This window comes from Schistocerca piceifrons, chromosome 5, assembly GCF_021461385.2.
Source record: "Schistocerca piceifrons isolate TAMUIC-IGC-003096 chromosome 5, iqSchPice1.1, whole genome shotgun sequence".
In the NCBI taxonomy this organism is placed as follows: domain Eukaryota; kingdom Metazoa; phylum Arthropoda; class Insecta; order Orthoptera; family Acrididae; genus Schistocerca; species Schistocerca piceifrons.
The window spans coordinates 348,792,517-348,818,902 of NC_060142.1; the positions used below are offsets into that span (position 1 = coordinate 348,792,517).

Below are 26,386 nucleotides of genomic sequence, written 5' to 3' on the forward strand. Positions count from 1 at the left end.
TTAATTAAAAAAAGGAAGAAAGAACTACCTAGTACACCCCTTTTACGATTTTCGAAACTTACTTCCACCCTTTATACTCGACCTTTTTAATATACAATGACTATTCGTAAAAGGAACGAATATGAGGAAAATATATCCCACTATAAACTACAAACTGTTGGATCAATTCATCTCGAGACTACAGGAGGGGAGGGCCGGAAGCATGCTAGCTACAATATACGTTTAAGACAGATTACTTGCCGAAAATTTATATGTGAATGCTTTATTTGCCTACTATCATTATTCCACACGTTTACCATGCTTACCTCTGATACGAATAATGACCTGTATTTTCTGAACTTCTCCATTCTGCTTCAAAACATCTCCTTCGACAGCGCGAAATCAAAGCAACCGCCACTTACATCGAGACCAATATCTTTTAGTTTTGGTAAGACTCGTACGTAGCACCAGTAACAGCACTGCAAACGTAATGACAACAAGCCAACCTAAGTTACGCCTTCAAACGATATAAACAACTTCCCACCTCTGCTTGACATTGTACTAACGCTGAACATCGCTGTCACTGAATTGCAGTATTATCTATGGTATCAACCCCGGGCAGCGAAATCGATACAGCATGGGTCTCTCATCTCTGACTGCTGTGTGAAAGGAAATGGATGTGATCTCCACCAATATTATTAGAAAAAGGCAATAAAGACGTAAAATAAGCGGGAACATATTCGAAAAATCTGCTCTCCCGACCATATCATAACTCATCGCAAGGCGAAGTACTTTATTCGTCTCGGTGCGTAAAAATTCATGTCCGTATATATTATAGAAACAAATATTTCATATCTGTTACTTCCTTGCACGAGTACAGCAATTTCTGTTAGAGTTCAATTTATAAGGTATGGTGTTAGTGCTGTTCAAGCACTGAATATTACACTACATAGTGTCGTGTATCACGTCTATCAGCATTAGATCCGATTCACACTTTACGTCAACGGACCGCCACGCCAAGTCACTGTCACGACAGAATGTATTGATGCTGGACGTCACGTTTGTTCGCCCATTTCCAAACGGTGAAAGTGGGGATAAGAGATAGCCTACCATACGTGATGCAAAACGTTGGGGTATAATATCGGAAATAAGGAACTAACAATGATAACATTTATTAATGGTCAATTAAAACTTAACGTCTGTTCTTCATCAGTTTTTTGTGGTTAAGTACTGAGAAGTGAAACATTATTTAGAAACATCGACATTTAACAGCGGAAATGTATATTGTACATAAAAATAAATAGAGACTGTTTACCTTATCCATTATGTTTTTCCCCTTATGTAGCTAATAACATCATAAAAACTATTTTTCTCTTTCATTAAGATGATGTTTTTGCTTAAAATATTATTTAATGAAGGTTGTTTTATCAACTAATGTTACTTATACACAGAATGTGTGTCTAATCTGTTCTGTTCTTGTAGAATTAAATCATTTTTCGCTTTCAGACATCTAACCTACCTAAGGAAGAATATTCACTGGAGTAAATATCGAAGTCATCGTTAAACATCTGGAACTTCCCACAAAAGCAAGCCAAATAATAAAATGAAGAATATAAAGAAACAAAAGCTGAAAACCACTACTAACAGGAATGAGCACAGCTAAAGAGGTTAACTTCTGACATCACAAGAAGATGACACAATCAAATCATTCTTCTTGAGGAACCTTGATGGTGATGTGATTTGACGTGACGTGACGGTCTGCTGACAGCTTGTGAGAATGCCACCATTTGAAATGCAATGTGATATATTATGACACGGCGTGACATGGTGTGGCAAGTATGAATTTGACTTTAGTTGTCAATAAGAAGTAGCAAAGCAAGTTCAGCTATAATCTAATATCAGTAACACTGTAATTTTAATGATAATTAGTGTGACAGCAAACACACCTTGGTAGCATAGCAGTTGACCTTTTATGTCGCTCTGGTGTCCAGAAAAAAATAATCCTACAGTAAAAGAGAGATAAAAGGGTAATAATTTTTGCTTCGATGCACATGAAGTTTTTCTATTAATGAGGTTCTCCAAGTCGTTATATGGTTGAGAATGCGGATCAAGTTATTCCTTCTTGAACCAAACATGGCTTCATTAAGATACATTTCGTGCAATTTTTTACTGTCTAAATATTAGCATTTTCTTCTGGCTTTGTATAATGCATAGGACAAAACATACCGACAGTAGTTTTATTAGAGTATCAGAAAGCCACTTGAGACAACTAAGAGAGCTGCATCATAGAATCCAAGAAAGTAACAGTGACAAACAAATGCTAAATGCAATTACTTGGACTAGAAACACAGGGAAGAGAGAGGTATTACATGTCTATGTTTACATCTATACTCTGCAAATCACCGTGAAGTGCATGGCATTGGGCTCAAAAGTAAAAGACAAAGCCGACTGGCATTAACTATGCTACATGATGTCCGTAAAAATGACGAAGTGAAATATTTTCAGAGTTAAATAAGACAAATGGTTTTTATTATAAATCAGACATGATATAATAAGAATGATAACCAAAAAATTAAAGACACACGTTTCTTATATTATTTATTTGGTACATGGCAAAAAAGTACCACACAGCCAATTTGTATTATAAATACACATTACAAATATGATCTTAAACATTCATTTTCAGTGCACAGAAAATCTTACAGTAGATCTATGATGGCTTTTCTTAGGCTAAACATACATAAGTACATTCTGACATACATTATGAACAAATATTAAGAACAAGGTTATTAACAGTAATAACACTCACTACAAGATCATTTTTGACAATACTCACATTCTTGTTTTTTTCACTACAAGATCATTTTTGACAATACTCACATTCTTGTTTTTTTTTTACTTAACTATTGAGATCATTGAGATTTTTTTCTCTATTTGATACGGATTAATGTCTAGTTAAAGGCTTTGTAAACAAATCTGCCAACTGTATATCAAAAAAGCGATAACTTCGATCTTTTGTTTTCAATATGTAGGTAATGGTATTTAATGTCTATGTCTTTGACATATTTGAGATAGTTTATATTTTTAATCAACTAAACAGCATTCTGATTATCAACTCCATTGAGTCATTACTTTTTATAACTGAAAATCAAGTTCATTGAGAAAATTAAATAACCAAACAGTGTCAGTAGCACCATATGATGCTCCTATCTATTTGGGCTCTCGTAACGCATTTCTGCCGACTTGAACACCATGACACAGATCCAGCTGCTAAAAAGTTCACATAGCCTGCTGCCGACCAACAAGTCTCGCAGTCACCAGCAGAGTCGCCATCAGAGTAGACCGCATATGTCCATTAGCTTTGTACCTTATGGTCATGTTATTGGTCCCCTGCAGATACTTCATAAGCCGTTTAATAGTATGCTAATGTTCAAGATCTACTTACCATCCTCATGGTGAACATTGTGTTTGGCCACATGACAGTTGATGCAGATATTAAGCTACCAACAGCATGTCAAAAGGGACTGTTGTCCACCCTCCTTTACTATGTGCTGGTTTTCAAGAGATTGTCCACTGCATAATATGGTTCCATGTTCCAAAGGAGTGGAATTTGAATAATCTGTGCTGAACTTCTGAAGTAGACAAATGATGTATTCTTTCCAGCTTCTGTAAATCTTTTCTGCAGAATGGTTATCTTCCGTTTCCATCCCACAGAAGTATTTGTCATTAAGCACAGTAATTTCAAATGTTGATGCCAGTGTTATCATAATGTTTTCCAATATTTTTGGAGACTTGCAAATGAACAAGCCATTATCTACATATGTTAAATCTTAGAAAACATACTTGCCCATGTCCAGTTTCTCAGATCCAAACACCATCAAATTTTGATTCCAAGAGGGTAGTGATCCTATTAGTCTGTACAGAATCATATTCAGCTTGCAAACTATATTTGAATCCTCTAAAAAAACAACTTTTCACTGCTCCATAGAAACTACTTCTTTCAAGTCTCTACTGAGGAATGCAGTCTTCACATCAAACAGCCTGATTTCTGCATCACATGAAGTGGCTATGGCTATTAGAAATCTGAATTGTATCGAACCACAGGAGACAAAGTCTCTTCATAATCAATGCCTTCTCATTGTGAGTAGCCTTCTGCATATAATTTAAGTATACAGCAGTCAGATTTTTCCCCTCAGAGCTACACATCACATGATGGACACATTTATAGACAACTGCCTTGCGATTGCATTGTAATACTAACAGGTTCCAAAGCTAGTTGTTCTTCAGAGAGCCATTTCCTTTCCCAACGCTTACGTCCACTTTCATGACTCTCACACCATAGCTTTATCAAAAGTTTGAGGTTCAAAGATAATGGCAGAACAGGCTATATCTTTATTTCAAAACTGAGCAGGTGCTGAAATTAGACTGACCATCAGATTCATTCTTTAATTTTCTTTGACTGGTTCACCATTATCATCCTCTCCAGATACCACTTCAATGCCTTCTGTAGCACAGTCCCCTAGCATATTTTTATTCCATAACCACCAATTTCCTTTCATTAAAATAGACATTGCAGGAGATTGTTATTTTCTTCGATCCAGGATTGTAGAGGCGATAATTTGTACTCTATCCATCGTAACCAACGATGACCAGTTTACTACCCCCCTATGATATAAGCTGATCAGGAACATGTACATATGCTGCTGATCCGAACTTCCTCATGTGTTTTCCAAACTGTTTTTCATACAATGTGATATTATCGTTAGTTTTACTGGATTTATGATAGATTCAGCACAATTTACTGCCTATACCACAATTTGTGAGGCAAATCGGTACTGAATAACATAGTACATATATACTCAATAACAGAAACATTTTCTCTCTCAATTCGGCCACTTTGTTGGAGTGTATAAGGACTTTTTTCCTCATGTTTTATTCCATTTTGTTTGAAATAATCTTAAAATTGTTTATTTATGAATTTAGTCTCATTGCCACTTCTCAGAACTCTGATTTTGTTTCCAGTTTGTCTATAAACCAATCTCTGAAATTTCAAAAACACAGGGAAAATATCATATTTAATTTTAAGAAAAAACACAAATCTGTGTAAAAGTTGATCATCGTTATTAATTCTGTACAAATTTTCCAAGAGACTGTTTTCTCATCCATCCACTCACATCTGAGTGAATAAATCGCCAGAAACTTATTATCTTGTTTCCAAATTTGAATTAAACGATTTTCTCTTAATTTTGCCAAACCGACATGATTCACAATGAACATCATCATCTTTCCTCATTTTCAAACCAGAAACGAACTGAATTCACATCAGCCATATTCTTCAGGCATTTGAAGTGACCAAGTCTCCCCAAGAGAGATTACTGTGGAAGTCAACAAAGCAGGGTTTAACTGTACCAGATCTGGACAATTAAACATCATTTGATAACACTGACTGTTCATCTTAATTCCCACTGCAGCTAGACCTGAATTGTGAATTTTCATTATCTTCATACAATGAAGGCTTTCATGACTGGATATCATAGTTTTTGATGAGTCCTCTGGGCTGTATGGCTGTGAACAAAGAAACTTTTCAGTTCCTAACATTAAGTTTTCTGAAACCAAAATTTTATCTAATATAACAAAGCGTTAACCACATGAAACTGAATGATATATGGATAGTGGGTCTGCAGTCACGATGGATAAGTTTTCATCCTTGATAGGCGACAGTCTATAGTTAAGTTTCACTTGTAAACCCGACGTTGCTCACTTGACACATTATTTATGTCGCCCTCCAACGTCTTCCCCGTCAGTTGGCAGGACCCAGCATCACCAAAAGCATTTCCAAATATGTCCAGCATGGCTCTGGACGAAACACCATGAACCGATAAGTTTATTCCAGCATGGCCATACAATCCAGAAGACTCATCAGCAACTATTCCATTCTCTTCTTGTCAAAAATTATTTATATCTCTCTTTTGTGACTGCTCCTACCAACAATAAATTTTTCCATGGCTTACAAATGTGTAGCATGTTTTCCAAAATGTAAGGCTGCGACAGTATGTCAGCGGATCCAACATCTTCTGTTTTCACAATTTAGCTTTCTCCAATTTAAACATAGGAGTCATCAGATTAACTTGGTTTAAAAGTATTAAAATGATATTTGTGTGACATATGTTATCAACTAACCAAATATTTTCGCCACCTGGAGCAGAAACATTCGCTTGTTCTTCATTCAAATACTGGTGCTCAGAATAATCCTTGTGTTGAGCCCTCGCTAAAAGTTTTCTGCACTCAGATTTAAAATGTTCCCTTTTGTGAGAATAATAAACTTAAACATCTTTTCTACTGACATGTTAGACAAGCGGTTATTCTTTGAATTAACAATGTTTGTCTTGTTAACGCTAAAATAAGTTGCTGCAATAGCTATTATCTTCATCACATTCAAAAGTATTTGTTCCTCTTTAAATAATCTTAGAGTCAAATTATTGAACATTTGTGATTGTAAGCAAGCAGTCCAAAAAAATTTAAATTTCGCCAGCAGACTTCTCAAAATTTTAACCATTTTGTCAACTTCCTTAACAGGTTTACCAATGTCAGTTAATGCTTGAACCAAAGACTCAACTTGTTTGACGTGTTGTGCGATTGCGTAAGTTGGCGACATTCTATAATTTAAAAAAAACGTCTGCTTCAAGTGCATCTCATTAATTGCATATTGTACACTTCATAACACACTCCAACTGCTCAAACTCCATCGCAGTAGATAGAATCAGTGTCGCCTTGCACTTAAGTCGTCCCAAGTTATTTGACAACCACCAACCTCATTTGCCTTGGTTGCATGCTCTCCATGATACCAAGAATTTTTTCGGCATGAAAAAAATTTGTAACTGACATTTCCATAACCGAAAATTCCTTTCGTCAATTTTTTGGATACTGCAACTATTCAGTTTATCACCTTCAACGTTTTCCCTTATGGCGAAAAGCAGCAGCGCATAATACACCCAGGAACGTTATCGAACATGATTGTTTTTGTGGTCTGGGTGTAATGGCGTAGGGCGGATCGAACTCCAGATCTATGAACTCAGTTCTCTCACCAGTCAACATTATAGTGACAGTGTACTCCGTCCCCATATGCATCTTTTCAGGGCGCATTGGGCCCTGACTTCATTTTTATGGATGACAGCATCGAACAGAGCAGATTGAAGATCTTTTGGAATGAGAGGATATTTGGCAAATTGACTGATCTGCCCGTTTCCCTGAATTATACCCCACCACGCACATGTGGGATGCGTTGGAGAGATGTACTGCAGCAAGTCCACATGCTGCAACGATCATCCAGCAATTCTCAGCCGTGTTGTTGGAGGAATGGAATGCACCGCAAGAACTCTTATCAACCTTGCTTCCAGCGCGGGAGCACGCTGCACGGCGTGCATTGCCATCCATGGTGATTACATATCCTATTAAGAACCATGTTCCGTCGTTCATAGTGTCCACGAGACCATCATGAATCACAATGACTTCAGTGCGATTAATGCCTTATTTAAAGTGACATTTCTGCTTGTCTCATCGTGTGTTTCTTTCAGTTACCTTCTGTTCTATACTGTAGCAGTTCTTTCAAGTGTTGTCCAAGTTGCAGAGAGCTATATTAATTCCACTGACTCTTCAAGTATAAGTTATTTTCGTCTTTAATTTTTGCACTCCAGTGTATATATGTACGCGATTGTCTGTAATTTCGTTTAGTACGATTTGAAAGATTGAAATAAGATCTGAACTGATTAACACAACTGCCCTTTACTAGAAACCAAGCATGTCACAGTAACAACGATGACACAAAAAAACAAAGATACATGTTTTACAACGTCTCAGAATGAACATACAAAATGACTATGCTGAACGAATATTAAAAACAAGTTTATTGGCAATAATAACATTCAATATAACACGTTCATTTTTGACAGTACTATGTATCAGAGTCTTCTACAAAGTAGCGTGCTCTTTAAGCAACAGTGCAGCTGCAGCGGTGGGTTCCATGTGATATATGAAGGGCAGACAGTGTGGTTCAAATTCGACGAATGTACTACGACTGGTGCGCAGTCAGTTAGATCAACCTGTTTGGAACACATTCTATGCTTGTGCATGACAATTTTTCTGCAGACTGAGAAACTCTTTTGTAGGGATCGACACTGATCGTATTAGATTCCATTGAGCGCATTTAGGAGACACCAAAATCTTATTGATGGCAGTGCTCAAGTTGACACGTAAAGAGTTTGCTACAGCGGTACACTGTTGTGTGCTAAAAGAAAAAAAAAGTACACAGTCAACGAGTTCAGACATGAAACTGCGCCGAAGTACTCGTACATAATGTTACATTTTGTCCTATATGAAGAGACAATGCGTCGGGTGTACCTCTAAAAAGAGCAAAATGACCTTCGCTATCCGTGATACATATAGATGATTTATTAAGTAACTTCAGTAGCTGCAAGGAATCGTTCACAATCGACGCTGTTACGTAATTCCCTCATTAGGGAAAGTATTGTGCGAACAGTACAATATAATTAGAATTGTGTGTGGCATACGCACATTATACACTGCCTGACAAAAACGTGAAGCATCCAGAAGACATGGTCGAGTGTCATTGTATCGATTAAACCTCGGTTACATGATAAATCGCACAAATCTGAAACCTACAAGCAGAACTCTTGCAGGTGCAACAAATCCACTAAGAGACAACCTCCACTATCCTTCCCTGTCACCTGCTACAACATTTCTGTGCAGTACGGGATCCTTACCAGTATTGACAGAGGCCACGGAAACGTTCAAAGAAAGGCAGCTCGTTTTGTATTAGCGCGACATATAGGAATGTGTGTCATGGGTATGATATGCGAGTTCTGGCGGCAGTCATTAACACAAAGACGTTCTTCGTTGAGGCGAGTTGTTTTCACGTAATTTACGTATCCAACTTTCTCCCCCAAATGCGAAAATATTTTGTTGATGCCCAATCACATAGGGAGCACAATAAAGTAAGAGAAATAATACGTCGCACGGAAAGATTTAAGTGTTCATTTTTTTCTCACTCGCTGTTCGAGAGTGGAGCGGTAGAGAAACAGTGTGACGGTGGATCAATTAACGTTCCTTCAGGCACTGTGTGAACTGAGGAGTAGTGATGTAGATGCAGAGCCAGATGTCACTTTAACTTCCCACACATGCACACCATTGGCTTGCAAATCTCTGTGACAGGTAGAACAGCCATGAGATTGCATTAAAGTTGTTCTTTTTTAGTGTTGTCACCAAATCTAGTAGAGTGAATAAGGGGGCGTGAACAGCGACAGATGTTGAATGATCTCTGTCAAGAATGCGGACATGTGAGACAGTTATCAGCATCCGCTACATCCAGATTTGTGGGGCATTCAGATGTGACAGTGGCCCGATGTTGGAGTGCATGAGAACGTGAGGGCAGCACTTCATTCAGATTTTGTTTGTCAGTTAGGCTTTGACTTCGCTTACATCTCTGATGATGGTGTTGCTTTTATAGCACCTTTGTAAAACGACTATTAAATCAAGGCGCACCTTTCACCGTCCCTGAAAACCTTGCTTGGCTCATAAATGTCTAAGGAGTATTGAACAATTCTTTTGAATTTTATGTATTTGTGCTCCACATCATCATCCTCCAAACTGAATATGTGATGTTGACTAATCAGATACTCTGAAATTCGGATCACGTCATGCCTGTTAAGGAAAAATGTCTTCCTACCTTCCTTACTGTTTCTTGAACACCCGAAGTCAATTATGCTAACACAGCCTTAATATCACTATTGCCCTCCTGTAGTTAACTGATTCGAAAAGTTAATTGCCTAAGACAAGACTTTAGAATAATTCGACACGAGTACCTGTCCCTGACACAAGGCTTGACCAGATGACTCTTCCACTCTATAGCTGCAAATAGGAATAATCCCGTAACGTAATAGCACGATTTGGAAACGTGATGTTCTAAGTTCTCTGCCACTACAGCTTCGGATGCAAGTGATCTAGGAAAGTATTCAATCACCATGTCTGACTCAACTTTGAAGCCAACTTCTCCCAAATTACTTCACATTCGTAGCCTATAATAACGTCACTAGATATTAGTGAATTCTTTACGGCAGTAAGTACGTGCCACTACATTTACAATGTAAACTGATGAAGCAAAACATTATGATTACCTGCTTCGAACTGCAATACAGCAGAGATCTAACAAGTCCTTAGTAGGTTTCTGCAGATAAGTGACACCAAATGTCACCGCACATGCAGTTCCGTAAATTATGGGACAGCGGTTTGTAGGTGCAGAGCTGACAGCATCCCAGATGTGTTCCATCGAGATCAGGTCAGGCGAATTTGGTGGCCAATACACCAACATGAGATTACTATCAACACTGCTCAAATCACTGCCGCACGAGTCTGGACTTGTAACAAAGGATCGTTATCCTGCTGGAATATGCCATTGCTGTTGGAGAAGACATCGAGCCTGAACGGATACAGGTGGCACGCAATAATGTTCACAAAGACCGTAGTGCCTTCGACTACTACCACAGGTCGAATGGGAGGTGACGTGAATGTTCCCCGTAGTATAATGCTTTCACCATTGGCCTGCGTCCGTGGCACGCAGCACGCTTAGAGCGCCTGCTCGCCTGGATGACGGCATATCCGGATACAACCACCGACCTAGGGCAGGCCTGGCCAAAATGCGCTCCGCGAGCGTGAGCACTGCGGCTGTGCTCAGAGTGCAGCGGCGCGTTGGAGGAGCAGGAAAAGGCTGCAGCCTATCAGAGCCAGGCAGTCGGCTTGGCACAGTTTGCTAACAGTACCAGCTATGGTACATTAGATTTATGTCTTGCATTAGGAATACCACGGGGTCTAAGCATTTCTCCCAAACAAGAAAAAGTGGAGAAGCCACATCACTCAACGCTGAATAGGAACTGCATTGCTTTTCGTACGGTTTGAGGGCCATGCATGTGCTTAACGGATCATCGCATTATGATGAGATGGAAAACCATCCACTGGAACATCATTACAACACCAGCCACAAAGATGATATGATGCATTTGTCTTCTGACGAACGAGAGTGAGTGCTGGCTGAGCTTAAGTTGTCCATTAGGGGAAAAAATGGACTTAAGGATATATAGAACAGTGACGAAATCTTTCGTGGCCGACATCGCCAATTATTCGAATTCATTAAGACTTTTTTATTTGGGGGGGGGGGGGTGTTAGGGTGCGAGCGTAAAAAACCGTTTCGAGGTCTAATACAGAAAGGAAGAAAAAACAAATCAAAAACGTCAAGACGTTACGGAAGAGTGTCTAAAAGACGTCGACAAGACACCGGAGTCACCAAGTAGAAATCAAATCTCTTGTCATATTACTGCTTTTTAAAAAACTTAAAATGCGAGCCACGGCTCGCAATTCACCCGCTAAAATGTCCGCCAAGGAGGGCGGCAGCCCAACCCTGAGACGTAAGTGGCTAAAATAGGGGCAGAGGACCAAGAAATGTCGACTGTTACTGGCTGGCTACAGGAAGGACAGCTGGGTGCAGGGTCGCCACTCAACAAGTGGCGGTGACTAAGGCAGCAGTGCCCTATTCGCAACCGAGCTAACATTACTTCCTCACGGCGAGACGGCCGGGAGGAAGTCGACCAGGCTGTTGGGAGAAGTCTGACTTCTCTGAGTTTGTTCCCATGAAGGGAGTACCAATGGTCATGCCAAAGTGACGTGATACGCCAATAGGGAAAAGTACATATATCTTGCGAGGGAACAGAGTAAGAGGCGGGCCGACCGAGATGGACTGCAGCCTTCGCTGCAGCATCAGCAGCGTCATTCCCAGGCACACCAACGTGGTCAGGAACCCACATCAACATCACTTGGGCTCCCCACCCGGGAACACATGGAGGCAGTCATGGATCCGTCGAACGATGGGGTGGACTGAATCTTGATCATCTAGACTCTGAAGGGCACCGAGGGAGTCAGAGCAGAGCAGATCACACAGCGAGTGAACTGGTGCCTCCGGACGTAGTGAACATCCTAATAGAGGGCAAAATGCTCTGCGGTAAAAACTGTGCACTGGTCGAGAAGCCGGTATCGAAACTTATCATACCCGACGACAAAAGCACAGCCAACACCGTGGGCGAACTTGGAACCATCAGTGTACAAAAATATGCTGTCGGCAAGTTGTGAGCGAAGTTCGAGAAATTTGCAGCGACAGATCAGCTCGGGAAATGAATCCTTCGGAAACGAGCTGAGGTCAAAATGATCACAAACCTGTGCCTGAAGCCAAGGTGGTAGAGGCTCTCGCCCATTCGGAAGGTGGCAGGAAGTGTGAACTGCAGTTGCTGAAGCAGGTGACGCAAGCGGACGCCGGGAGGCTGCAGAGAAGAAACGTACATCTCGTATTGGCGGTCAAGAATCATTAACTCTTTTAATGCGAGGGGAGAATCATTTGGTAACGGATACGGTGGACAAGGCTGATGCTATCAAACAAAAATTAATCCTATGGAAACATCAGCTTCAAGTTCATTACATGGAATATTTACTGAAACTCAGGGCAATCTTTTGTGGACCAGACAATAATTCAATCATTTCATCATGAGTTACGTGCGAGATTCCGAGACTTTGCACTCTGATGACTGATTTCGATTTATTTGTCAGACGGTTCTCGAGTTTAGCTGCTGGCGTACCTCATCAGTACCTCGAGCTGATAAACGTACAATGTAGCATCTGACTGAATGAGCTATTTGTCCAATACAAGTATTTACAAGACTCTCATGAAAAGTTACTCCAAGAACAAAATCCTCGACTGCGCAGACAATCCGTTAAAACGGTTCCCGCGTAGACCGTATGACCAGCTTGTCGGCAAGTTCATTGCCTGGGTTACTGACGTGTCCTGTGGTCCACACAAGCACCACTGAACGACAGGACCGGGCCAGGGCATAGACGGACACCTGGATGGACGCTGCCAAAGGATGGCGAGGGTAGCACTGGTCGATAGCTTGTAGGTTGCTCAAGGAGTCAGTACACGGAAGAAACAATTCCCCAGGGCATGAACGGATATACTGAAGTGCACGAGAGATGGCCACCAGCTCTGCAGTGAATACAGTGCAGCCATCGGGCAAGGAATGCTGTTCATAATGGTCTCTGTGGACGTAGGCTAAGCCAACATGACAATCAGCGATCGAGCCGTTGGTGTAAACCACTTCAGAGCTCGGAACGCGTCAAGAATCGAGAGTTTTCCAAGGAATCCAACGGCACACAAGGTATCGCAGCTTTCGCCACTGGTGCCCCAATGTCGTTGCTGTTTAGAGCAGTTACCTGAGAACTGTCAACAGTGACTAACGCATATTCTAGTCGTTTGCTGACAGCGGGCAATTCTGCGTGCGTCCGCACACAACAAGCACGCTGCTTATCCATTTCGTACAATGTAAAACCGCATCAAATCGCAACAGATGTACAATCAAAGCAGTAAGGAATAACTGAAAAAGAAAAAAAAACAAAAAAAAAAAAGCAGACAGACCTCTGCAACAGATAAAATTACCCATCTGTGGTGCTACTAAAGTTGCGATGTACACCTAAATATAAACAAGAAAAACAAAAAAATATCTAGAGGTCAGTACTGCCTCGCGTGTTCCTAAATTTCTACGGAATCCAAACTGATCTTCCTCGTGGTCGGCTTCTACCAGTTTTTCCATTCGTCTGGAAAGAATTCGTGTTAGTATCTTGCAGCCGTGAGTTATTAAGCTTATAGTTCGATAATTTTCACACCTGGAATTGGAATTATTATATTCTTCTTGAAGTCTGAGGGTATTTCGCCTGTCTCATACACGTTGCACACCAGATGACAGTTTTGTCAGGACTGGCTCTCCCAAGGCTGTCAGTAGTTCTAATGGAATGTTGTTTACAACCGGGGCTTTGTTTCGACTTAGGTCTTTCAGTGCTCTTTCAAATTCTTCACGCAATATTATATCGCCCATTTCATCTTCATCTACGCCCTCTCCCATTTTCATTATACTGCGCTCAAGTACATCGCCCTTGTATAGACCCTCTATATACTATTCCACCTTTCTGCTTTCCCTTCTTTGCTTGGGGCTGGTTTGCCATCTGAGTTCTTGATATTCGTACCGGTGGTTCTCTTTACTCCAATGGTCTTTTTAATATTCCTGTAGATAGTATCTATCTTACCTCTTCTACCACGCGGCTCTCTCTTTTATTCCTTATCCCCAGTTCATATTCACCTACTACTTTTCCTTCTTTTCCTTTTCGTACTATCTAATTCCAGTCCTCCATGACTATTAAATCTTCGTCTCCATTAATTATCTGAATAATTTCTTTTATCGCAACATACATTTCTTCAATCTCTTCATCATCTGCGGAGCTAGTTGGCATACGAACTTTTACTACTGTGGTAGTCGTGGGCTCCGTGTCTATCTTGGCTACAATAATGCGTTCACTATGCTGTTCGTAGTAGCTTATACGAATTCCTATCTTTTTAGTCATTATTAAACCTACGCATGCATTGCCCTTATTTGATTTTGTATTTATAATCCTGTATTCTCCTGACCAGAAGTCTTGTTCCTCCTGCCATCGAACTTCACTAATTCCCACTACATCTAACTTTAACCAATCCATTTCCCTTTTTAAATCTTCTAACTTATCTGCCCGATTAAGGGATCTGACATTCCACGCTCCTATCCGTAGAACGCCAGTTTTGTTTCTGCTGATAATGACGTCCTCCCGAGTAGTCCCTGCCTGGAGATCCGAATGGGGGACTATTTTACCTCCGGGATATTTTACCCAAGAGGACGTCATCATTTAACGATACAGTAAAGCTGCATGCCCTCGGGAAAAATTACGGCTGTAGTTCCCCCTTCCTTTCAGCCGTTCGCAGGATCAGCACAGCAAGGCAGCTTTGGTCGATGTTACAAGGCCAGATCAGTCATTCATCCCGACTGTTGCCCCTGCAACTACTGAAAAGGCTGCTGCCGTTCTTCAGGAACCACATGTTTGTCCTCCGTTGTGGTTGCACCTACGGGACGGCTATCCGTATCGCTGAGGCATGCAAGCCTCCCCACCAGAGGCAAGGTCCATCGTTCATAGCGTATATTTTCCATGGACGACTGACAGGTGAACGTGCGGGACAAAGAAAAAAATAATATCCACTGCTCTTCGAAGGCGGTTTGCATGTTCCTCAAAATATGTGGCCCAAGATTGTCCTCCTGAAATATGACGTAAGGACAGAAACCTCGTAGATGCAGCGGTTCCTCTACACCCACATCAATAACTGAAGTGCATGGTAAAGGGCACTTTCTATTCTATCATGTATTATGATTACTTCCTGTTTCATGGGCAAGAAGAATGATTAATTATATGCGTCTGTGTCTGATGTAATTAGTTTAATCTGGGAGGAAAACGTAGGAAGATAAAAGGTTTCGTGTTTTACTACATTCCTCATTTAACATTGGTTCTTGGAACTTTGTACGTAGGCTTTCACAGGATAGCTAGCGTCTATTTTCAAACGTCTTCCAGATCAAGATGTTTAGCAGTTCCGTGGCGGTCTCCCATTGGTCAAACAAACCTGCTTACCATTCGTGCTGACCTTTTTAGCATATATTCAATGCCCTCTATTTTTCCAGTGTGAGTCTGATACTCTTGAGCAATATTCTAGGTTGGATCACACGAGTGTGTCGTAAGCAATTCCCTTGTAAACCGACCGTATTTTCTCAGCATCCTGTCACTGAACGAACGTCTGCTTTCGCTACTACTCAGCTTATGAGCTCGTCCAATTTCATATTCTCGCAAATTGTTGCACACAGGTTTTGTACGAGTTGTCTGTTTCCAACTGTGACGTATTGTGATCACAGGATACTCACTACTTTCTGCGTTTTGTGTCGTGCACAGTTTCACATTTCTGTACATATGAAGAAAAAGTTGCCAACTTATCAAGATCTGACTGAATATCTGTGTTGTGTTGCTTTGTTTGGGTAGTAGTTCATTAGAGGTAACTGCACCACGTGCAACAATTCTAAAGTTATTACTAATACACACTATGAACAGCAAAGGTCCCTACAGACTTCCTGAGGCCCGCCTCAAGTTGCTTACATACCTATCGATGACTCTTTAATCTGATTACCAAGAAATTCTTAAGCCAGACACAAATTTCGTTTGATACCCCCTATTACTATCCTTTCATTAAGAAGCTTTGGTATGTATCTCAGTAAAATGAGTTTTGCAATACAAGAAATTCAACGGCTACATGACTGCTTTAATTTATGACTTTTAGGATATTGTGTGAGGAAAGCGCAAATTCTGTTTGGTATGACCGATGTTTTTGATAGCCGTGCAGATTAGCTCGTTACGTTTGAGCTCAGAATATGGTTCAAATGGCTCTGAGCACTACGGGACTTAACTTCTGAGGTCATCAGTCCCCTAGAACTTAGAACTACTTAAACCTAACTAACCTAAGATCACACATATCCATGCCCACGGCAGGATTCGAAACTGCGACCGTAGCGGTCGCGTGGTTCCAGACTGTAGTGCCTAGAACCGCTCGGCCACTCCGGCCGGCAGCTCAGAGTATGTTCCGAAATGTTACAATAGATGGACTTAGAACATTTGGAACAGTTGTTTTTTGGCTCAATGACGTTGCCTTCTGTTGTATTCTACAAGAGAGAAGTAGTGGGAGCTAGTGACATCTGGACATGCAGAAAAACAGCCGTAACACATGGAAGCTGGTGACATGCTTCAATAATTATATAAGTGCACGTCAGGAGGCATTCCAAACCACAACAGAGCAGACAGCATCGGTCATTGTTGAACGGGAAAATGAACATCAGTTCTGATAACGTAACGCTCTGAAGACACACAGAAGAGACTGACTACCTGGCAGCTCATTTTAACTAGAAGCTAATGGAAATATCCATCTTTTCAATGAACGTCAACAAAACCTGCCGGCTTCGATAATCCGCGCACGGAGAAAATGTTTTGGCGAGAAAAAAAAGAGTGGATCCTGAACTTAAGCAACGGCTGCGTCTCACACGGGAAAATGGCGAAGATGTGGTGGAAAGCTAGGGTTGCAGCTTTACTAATAAAGAACCCGTCAAACCCCTAAAAAAGGTTTGAACACTTTCACTCATGAGTAATCTCCGCAAATTATTTCAAAGAATGAAATCCCGTCGAACTTCCTTCATCACTGATCATACTCTTATAAAGGAAAATACAGGAGATGGACAAAAATATTGAAACACCACGGGATTGCATGCTTCAACATGGATGCATATGGTAACCAAGCCTGCAGGTCGCGTTGTTGTATCTGACTGCGAACGACACCTGTCCAATGTCCTCAATACGTTGCAAGCTTCAGTCCTGATGAGAACAGTGTTCTGTCTAGTAGTGAGCGCACTATGTCGGAGCGAAGTGCCTTTGAAAATGGGTAGATTGTTGGTTTTCGTATGAGGGGTGCCAATGTAGTTGCAGTGTTCGGTGTTTCAAGAGGCGCCATATGGAGCACTCGTATACCACATACAGGTAAGGGGAAAAACATCATTCGCTACGTCAGAATGCGGACAGAGTGCTGGCCACTGTGGCCGAGCGGTTCTAGGCGCTTCAGTCCGGAACCGCGCTGCTGCTGCTGCGGTCGCAGGTTCGAATCCTACCTCGGGCATTGATGTGTGTGCTGTCCTTAGGTTAGTTAGGTTTAAGTAGTTCTAAGCCTAGGGGACTGATGACCCCAGATGTTAAGTCTCATAGTGCTTAGAGCCATTTTTGAGCGGACAGACCTGTCCGAAACTTCGACGCACTTTCAGCCTCGCGGATGCTCTGTGGCTCCTGAAGGCAGGAAAACTTCATCTAAGGAGTGTTTCAGGGGCTGTCTAAACCTGAGCGCTAGAGCAGCCGCGATGTTGATGTGTGTCGAAGTTTCTGAAAGGTACATTTGTAACGTGCTCAGTAATGGTTCGCAGTTGCCACCGACTGTTTTGCAAAACTGGGGCGGGGGGGAGGTCTTAGACTCTTAACTGTTTTATTCACGCACATGTTTATGTCTCTCTCTCTCTCTCTCTCTCTCTCTCTCTCTCTCTGTCTGTCTCTCCCCCCCCCCCCCCCCCGCCCCCTCCCCCACCTCCCACTCTGATCCGCCACAGGAAGAAGCGAAACAGACTGCTTCGGATCACGTTCAGACCTCGAACAGTTTTCAACAGTCCCCAGTAGTTCCATCCTGTATACCGGAGCAATAAGACGGGTCAGATCACGTTCAAGGGGTTGCAGCCCACGTTGTACTTATAGTAGGGTTGAAACGCCCAGGGGTTGACAGCAGTGGCGAACGTCGTCAAGAGCGTCGTCCTCCTGCTCATCGGACTTCGAACTGTCGTTTTTGACCGTGCGGGAATCAACGCCCCATAGGAAGGGGGTGGTTTCATTGACTCGTTTATGCCACTCTCTGAGGCCTTTTCGTGTAGACTCTGAGCGGCGGTGTGTCCGAAATGTTTTCCTCGCAATCCATAAGAAAACCACGTGACTTCAACGCTGTGTGTCGCGGTTCTGATTTCCATCGCAGAGACGTCAAAAGAAGGGGCGAAATATGGGTAAGAGGAGGCGTAACAGCCTTCTCGTCGTGTGACCCGTCCACGATGGCGTTGGACAGAGTTGTGACGAAATTTGGTGTCGATGTGACGTCATTAACCCAGCTTACAGCTCACATGAACTTCTGAGCTGAAGCCTTCTTTCAGCATCTGTCGACACCTTGCTGTCTGAAGCGTCGCCGAACCAGATGATGACGTTGCAGGGCGCCACGATTTTGCACTATTACAGAGGAAGACTGTAGGGGCACTTTCGAGACAAATCAAAGTTATGCATCGGAATGGAGGATAAATATGGGGTTCCGAAAAAGCGATACTTTAATTTTGTTGCGCAATGTACTTTCAAGCGAAGGGCTTTCATATCTAAATTCCAAGATGTGAAGACATCGAGCCACAGAAACCGCAACACTCTACTGATTCCAGTGGTGGACACCAGATTTTATAATTGGTTATGTGCGTACAGTGTTAATCTCTTCCTCGATTAGTCATTTATGTCCACTGATTCACTCCATAAAATTTACTCGAGTAAAATATGATTGCCAATTTTTAACATCTCAGCATCTGAGTAAGAAACTTTATCCTTTTGTGCTATTTGGAGTGATAATATGTGATTAAGAAATAGTGAAATCTATCGACAGGTCACAGTTGACATAATAAATGAATATGAAAGGGTAAGTACGTCCATGTCAATGTAATTATCTGGATAGGCAGACGCCAAAAACTAGAATAGAAAAAGGTTGTGACGTCATCTGAGCACTGCTCACGGCTGACTTCGCTGGCACAGGGAATTTTTCCAGACAGATTGAAACATGCAATTGTCAAACCTCTTCATAACAAAGGGGACAAGAGTGACTTAAATAATTATACACCAATCTCATTTCTGACTTCATTTTTGAAAATATTCTAAAAAGTTGTGTGTTCAAGACTAGTATCACATTTAAGTGAAAATAATTTACTCAGCATGTCACAGTTTGGATTCCGGAAGGGTTACTCGACTGAGAATGCTATCTACACATTTACCCATGAAATAGTACAAGCCCCAAATAACAAATTATCGCCAGTTGGTATTTTTTGTGATCTCTCCAAGGTAGTTGACTGTGTGGATCATGTCGCACTCTTAGAAAAACTCAGGTTTTATGGAATTTATGGCTATACACACAGCTGGTTTGAATCATACTTAATGAACAGAAAGCAAAAAGTTGTGCTGAATAGCACAAATAATGTTGGGAAGGTGGTAAATTCTAGTGAATGGGGAGTTATCACAAACGGAGTCCCACAGGGTTCAATTTTAGGTCCTCTGCTGTTCCTTATTCACGTTAAGCAAGGGGAACTAGTACTTTTTGCAGATGACACGACTGTTATAGTAAAAACCATTCCAGAAAAAGCAGCTGAAGATATTTTTAAGGATGACAGCGCGACTGCTACGGTCGCAGGTTCGAATCCTGCCTCGGGCATGGATGTGTGTGATGTCCTTAGGTTAGTTAGGTTTACGTAGTTCTAAGTTCTAGGGGACTGATGACCACAGATGTTTAGTCCCATAGTGCTCAGAGCCATTTGAACCATTTTTTATTGTTAAGGATGTATTTCAAAGAATTATTAAGTGGTTGTCAGAAAATAGACTGTCCCTTAATTTTGAAAAAGCTCACTATTTACAGTTCTGTACACCGAAGAGAGGCCGGCCGGAGTGGCCGTGCGGTTCTAGGTGCTACAGTCTGGAACCGAGCGACAGCTACGGTCGCAGGTTCGAATCCTGCCGCGGGCATGGATGTGTGTGATGTCCTTAGGTTAGTTAGGTTTAATTAGTTGTAAGTTCTAGGCGACTGATGACCTCAGAAGTTAAGTCGCATAGTGCTCAGAGCCAAATAGAGTCATACCGACAATTGGTGTAGCATATGAACAGGGCTCAGTTAACAGGGTAGGTTTCTCCAAATTTTTGGGTGTTCACATTGATGAGAACTTGAACTGGAAGAAGCATATTACTGAGCTTCTCAAACAACTAAGTTCAGATTCTTTCGCTCTTCGTGTAATCGCTAGTCTTAGTAATAAACAGATCAGCCTCCTAACGCACTTTGCATATTTTCAGTCAATAATGTCTTTTGGAATAGTTTTCTTGGGTAACTCACCACTTAGACGTAAAGTATTGATTGCACAAAAGATAGCAGTGAGAATAATAAGTGGTGTTCACCTAAGGACGTCATGTAGGCACCTTTTCAATGAGTTAGGTATTTTAACTGCACCATCAGAGTACATATATTCGCTAATGAAATTCGTTACGAATAACCCAACTCAATTCGCGAAGAACAGTGATGTTCATACGTACAACACTAGAGGGAAAAGTGACCTTTCCTATCCATTATTGAAGCTGTCAGTTGCTTAGAAAGGAGTACATTATTCAGCAACAAAAATCTTTGATCATTTGCCCAACAACAAAGTGTCTGGCAGCTAGCAAATCAAGTTTTAAACCTAGCTTAAAATCATTTCTTTTGGACAACTCCTCCTACTCCATGGACAAGTTTCTGTTTCAGAAATGGATAAAAAAAATTTACCTCTAAATGTAGATGCATGTGTAGAACTAAAAATTTCAGTAATATTAATATTAACACTATTCATGTATGTATATATATCTTGCAATTTGACTTGCTCCACATCATGTCGATGAAATAATCGGGAAAATGATCTACGGAAGATGGCATAACTAAAACTAAACTAAAACTATCTCTAGTCGGCCGTGCGCACTGCCACAAATCACCTAAACAGACCGACGTTTGCTATGGAGCTTGTACTGCAAAAGAGTTGGTGCTGTTTGCATTTAGCATTACGGCCCACAACTGATCTAATTTCAGTACTCAAAATTTACCTTTAAAGCTGTTTCTGTATTTTTGAATTTCTATGACATAAATGTACATCCTCGTATAGTAATGATTGCACCCTGATAAAACTACAGTACAAAAGAATCGAATTTGGCGGTTTCCTGGCCCGTTGCATAATCCGCTACTGCCAATTGATCCGTGTACAAAGGAACTGCTTAAGACAGCATCATCACGCGTATTAAGGAATACAGAAGCTGTCGCGCCTGGGCAACGCGAATATATCCTTTCAGAGCACCAAGTAAGAGATGACGTCACGAATGTGGTACCGACAACAAATAGTCTTCCGAATGTGGAAGTACTCAGAGGTATTCTGGAACAAATTAAGATGTTTTAATAAGTGCTTGGCCTTTCCGCGTCAGGGATGTCTGTGCCTGCTAAACCACACAATAGAGATAGTGGCACAGTTGCAAGCTTGTCTTACGGTTAGCGTTACGCAGCTCGCTGTTGGAAGGCATCACGGCACATCACGCAGACAGCGTACGTACAGTGCTCCAATACGCGACCCTTCGGTAGCCGTCTAATCAACTTAACGTAGACACCTAAAGACACTGGCAACCGTATAGTTCGTAGTGTCTTAAATACCTTGTTAGCAGCGATGTACGAAGTCTACGGTCTTGCTAGGCTTTTATTAGGCATGAATGGCTCAATTCACTGTCAATTACGCCGATGATGCTGGCAGACGCGAATAACTGTTGACCAGGAAGGTCAGAGTTTAGGGTTTCGCCTTTCACCGACGTAGTAGAACGATTGGGGAGCTCTCTGCCGTGTTCTTATACAATAGCACCTGCTCAGCTATCGCACGAAAGAGGATCGGAAAAACCATGTAACATTTAACATGCAACCCAGGATAGACGTAAGACGATCTAATCCTCGTTAACTTCAGTCTGAGAGTTCTGTGCCCTAAACGTTGCAACAGACACTCCGTGACTGTTTACGAATACTGCCACTGTAACTATTTCATTTCCATCCTATTTCCATTAAGCCAGTGGTCACCAATCTTCTGAAACCATTGATCGTGAACGAGACCACATATCAGCCAATACTACCACCGAAGTTCGGCATAACATTAAACTTTACAAGGAATAACACCAGTTTTCTTCAAAGTGACGAAAGATAAATAAAATTTAAATTTAAATATTTTGTGTGCTTGACAGCTTTGGTAAACCTTAAAAAATATTTATCGCATAATATACAGCTGCATTTCTTATTTTTATTAAAGAAAATCATTTTGATCATGAATCTGACCATCCTCGGGTCACAAAAAAATATTCAGCTCTGCATTGCACAATTGCTATACCCAATGAAACTCTTACAACGTATCATTCTTATTAGAGCTGTCCATGTAGGTCACGGGTGCACTACACGAAGGAAGCAGCTGCTCGGGTAACACACCGAGCGAGGTGGCGCAGTGGTTAGCACACTGGACTCGCATTCGGGAGGACGACGGTTCAATCCCGTCTCCGGCCATCCTGATTTAGGTTTTCCGTGATTTCCCTAAATCGCTTCAGGCAAATGTCGGGATGGTTCCTTTGAAAGGGCACGGCCGATTTCCTTCCCCATCCTTCCCTCACCCGAGCTTGCGCTCCGTCTCTAATGACCTCGTTGTCGACGGGACGTTAAACACTAATATCATCCTCCTCCATCGGGTAACACAGTGCACATGAGGGATTTTTCTTAGATAAGGCTGTAGTTTGACGTACTCTGATGAACACTCGCCAGTCGATAGGCAGCAAGGGAAAACAGACCGCTTTAAGAGTAAAGACACTTCGACTGTCAAAATTTAATGAATAAACAGTCGAAGTATTCGTAACGAAGTTCCCAAATTTACTGCCCTCCAGGAAAGCACACGTGCTCAAATTATTCTTGGGACCGAGAGTTGGCTGGAAAGTTCTGAAACATTTAGTGACTCGTGGAACATATACCGGAAAGAGAGATAGAAGCGATAGGAGGGGGAGTGTTCATTGCAGTTGACAAATTATTGTCTCTATTTAGGTCGAATTGGAGAGCGACAGTGAAGTTATCTGGTCGCGTATAGCAGGTGTAGCTGAAACAAAGTTAATTGTTGGATGTTTTTACCTGCCACCTGATTCCGCTGTGACAGTTCTGGAGTCATTCAAAGAATGCCTACGGTCAGTAGCGCGTGAATCCCCAGATCATGCAATACTAGTTGGAAGCGATATTAACATACCAATTATAGACTGGGGTGTCTATGGATTCATTGCGGGGGTACAGACAGACAGTCGTGTTAAATACTTTTGAACAGGTTTTTTGAAAAGTGTCTCGAGCAGCTAGCTCGGCAGCCCACACGCAATGGATATATCTTAGACTTTGTAGTTACAAATATCGACTGTGTCAGTGTAGAAACGGGATTAACGATCATGATGTCTACGGCAACTAAGGTTACGAAAGTTAATAAATCAGTCAAGAAGGCTAGGAGAGTGTTTCTCCTAGTTACAGCAGATAAACAGTTGTTAGCATCTCACTTAGAGAGTGAATTGACGTCACTTAGTTCCAGTAAGATGGACGTAGAGAGATTATGGGCAAAGTTAAAAAAGATTGTAAATCGTGGTGTGGAGAGTTGTGTGTCTAGTAAACGGATAAAGAATGGAAAAGACCCATCATGGCTTAATAACGAAGTTCGGAAGATGCTGAGGAAGCAGTGGCTGTAGCATTCTCGGTTCAAATCTTGGTTCAAAAGAGAACGTACAAATAACGACAACCAATGGTTACAGAGATTCTTGCGTCTGTGAAAATATCTTTGCGCGAAGTATACAACTGCCACCGTCATACCTTAGCAAAAGATCTGGCTAACAACCCGACAAAATTCTGGTCCTACGTAGAAACGCTAAGCGGGTCCAAGGCTTCCGCTCAGTCCCTGTTAACCAGTCTAGTGTGGCAGCTGAAGATTGTTGTTGTTGTTGTTGCTGTGGTCTTCAGTCCTGAGACTGGTTTGACGCAGCTCTCCATGGTACTCTATCCTGTGCAAGCTTCTTCATCTACCAGTACTTACTGCAGCCTACATCCTTCTGAATATGCTTAGTGTATTCATCTCTTGGTCTCCCTCTACGATTTTTACCCTCCACGCTGCCCTGCAATACTAAATTGGTCATCCCTTGATGCCTAAAACATGTCCTACCAACCGATCCCTTCTTCTAGTCAAGTTGTGCCACAAACTCCTCTTCTCCCCAATTCTATTCAATACCTCCTCATTAGTTATGTGATCTACCCATCTAATCTTCAGCATTCTTCTGTAGCACCACATTTCCAAAGCTTCTATTCTCTTCTTGTCCAAACTATTTATCGTCCATGTTTCACTTCCATACATGGCTACACTCCATACAAATACTTTCAGAAACGACTTCCTGACACTTAAATCAATACTCGATGTCAACAAATTTCTCTTCTTCAGAAACGCTTTCCTTGCCATAGCCAGTGTACAATTTATATCCTCTCTACTTCAACCAGCTGAAGATAGCAAAACGAAAGTCGAAGTTTTGAATTTCGCGTCCAAGAAACTGTTCACGCAGGAGAATCGTGCAAACATACCGTCATTTGACCATCGGATCGACTCCCATATGGACGGCACAGTAATAAGCATCTCTGGCGCAGAGAAAAAAACTGAAAGATTCGAAAGCAAATAAGTCACCAGGTCCGGATGGAATCCCAATTCGGTTTTACAAAGAGTACTTAAGGCATTGGCCTTTTATCTAGCTTGCATTTATCGTTAATCTTTCGCCCAGCACAGAGTCCCAAGCAACTGGAAAAAAGCGGTGACTGTTGTAGACAAGAAGGGTGAAAGAACGGACCCGCAAAACTATAGACCAATATCCCTAACTTCCGTTGCTGTAGAATCATTGAACATATTCTCAGTTCGAATACATTTTCCTGAGACTGAGAAGCTTATGTCCATGAATCAGCATGGATTTAGACCGCATCGCATCGTGTGAAACTCCAGTTTGCCCTTTTCTCACGTGATATACTGCGAACTAAGGATGAAGGGCAACAGGCAGATTCCATATTACTGGATTTCCGGAAGGCATTTGACACGGTGCCCCATTGCAAACCGTTAACGAAGGTACGAACATATGGAATAAGTTCACAGATACGTCAGCGGCTCGAAGACTTCTTAAGTGTGATAGTACCGCTGTCGTTCTCTGTATAAATGAATGATTTGCAGCAATGTGCGGTTGTTTGCTGATGACGCTGTGGTGTACGTAAGGTGTCGAAGTTGAGTGCCTGTAGGAGGATACAAGTGACTTAGACCAAATTTCTAGTTGGTGTGATGAATGGCAGCTAGTTCTAAATATGGGAAAATGTAAGTTAATGCGGATGAGTAGGAAAAACAAACCTGTAATGTTCGGCTACAGTATTAGTAGTGTACTTCTTGACAGTCACGTCGCTTAAATATCTGGGCGTAGCGTTGCAAAGTGATATGAAATGGAAGCCTAATGCAGGATTGGCTCAGGTGACTTTTAACATAGGGGGGTTACGTAGGGATTTTACAAAAGAGGATCAGGTAGTGATTGTGGGTGGGGCTGGTAATAGTATTGATAGGGATGGGGAGTATGACATAGATGGTGACCTGGAAAAGATAGCCACTCAGACTGGCAACACGAATGTGCATTTCGTGGAACTGTTTCAGCGTCACGATCGGCCTCATGTTAATACAGCCGTCAGGCGTAATAACATGAGACTTTGGGGTGCGCTAATGACAGAAGGCATGAGTCACATTTCAGTGGTGTCGGTGGAGTCTATCAGCAGGACGAGTTTCACTAGACATGGCCTGCACCTCAACAGGTATGGAAAGGGGAGGTTGGCAAAGCTTATAGGTGACAGCATAGGTGGGGGTGGTGGGATCACTCATGGGAAAATTCCGGTAGTTGTGGGTGTTAGAGCTGTACCTTTTTTAGACTGAAGTCAGCTGACAGGTATTCCTGCTTAAGGGAAGTCTCTCTA

General features: G+C 41.8%; 1 protein-coding gene across 7 annotated transcripts in view; it reads right to left on the bottom strand.

Moving 5' to 3' along the window:
• The window catches only part of LOC124797910, a 200,598-nt gene that overhangs the window by 24,135 nt on the left and 150,077 nt on the right, over window positions 1-26,386 (bottom strand). For 2 of the 7 annotated variants that reach the window (XM_047261034.1, XM_047261038.1), the window contains one exon: window positions 12,256-12,359. The exons of 4 other annotated variants lie outside the window; for them this stretch is intronic. The gene's annotated coding sequence lies outside the window, so the exon portion shown is untranslated. Of the gene's footprint in view, window positions 1-305; window positions 549-12,255; window positions 12,360-26,386 lie in introns of those variants that run through there. One more of the 7 variants, XM_047261037.1, reaches the window with a different exon arrangement.